This window comes from Bidens hawaiensis, unplaced genomic scaffold, assembly GCF_021521415.1.
Source record: "Bidens hawaiensis isolate Kalapana, Puna unplaced genomic scaffold, B.hawaiensis_p1.1 tig00014095_1, whole genome shotgun sequence".
Taxonomy (NCBI): Eukaryota; Viridiplantae; Streptophyta; class Magnoliopsida; order Asterales; family Asteraceae; genus Bidens; species Bidens hawaiensis.
In genome coordinates this window covers 140558-141182 of record NW_027492212.1, presented here as the reverse complement: position 1 = coordinate 141182, position 625 = coordinate 140558, and the positions used below count along the sequence as shown (strand labels likewise).

Here is a 625-nt window from a genome sequence, read left to right as displayed (position 1 = left end):
TGAGTGTGAGTGGTAAAAGCCTTCTCCCTTCGTGATACACTCTCACTTTGATCAGTTGATCATTACATAAAATTCCTTTTTGTTAAATGCACTTCTTTTTCCTTAATCTTCAGTATATTGCATGTTGGAGATGAAGATGGGGTGAAAGCCAATCAAATATATAGTAGTCTTCAGCAGCAACCTTGCCAAAATAAATCACTTGGCTTTGTTTCTCATATTGAAAGACGAAATTAAAAAAGTACATTTTGTATAAACATAGTCAAGAGTTTTAAAAAAAATACAAAAAAGAATGTGTTGAGAGTGGGATTTGAACCCACGCCCTTTCGGACCAGAACCTTAATCTGGCGCCTTAGACCAACTCGGCCATCTCAACTTATATTCGTATTTGCCCGTATTATATTTAAATCAGAGAATTGAAGTACATGAGAAAGTGAGTGACATTTATGAGTGTTTTCTTATTCTTTTCGAGACATTCTGAGTTTTAGTTAAAATTCACATATCCTAATTAAGTTAGATAAACCACAAAATGGAACTTTTAAATTCAAATATATCAATGGTTTTTTGAAGAATTACGTTAACACTTAACAACCTTGAATTATCTGGATGTTTGGCTTGTAGGGAAGTG

The 625-nt window shown here is 33.3% G+C and overlaps 1 non-coding gene across 1 annotated transcript; it reads right to left on the bottom strand.

Annotated features, from left to right (window-relative positions):
• Nucleotides 1-292: 292 nt before the first annotated feature.
• On the bottom strand, nucleotides 293-373 carry TRNAL-AAG (transfer RNA leucine (anticodon AAG)). Its single transcript has one exon. It is a non-coding gene; the product is annotated as a tRNA-Leu (tRNA).
• Nucleotides 374-625: the final 252 nt, after the last annotated feature.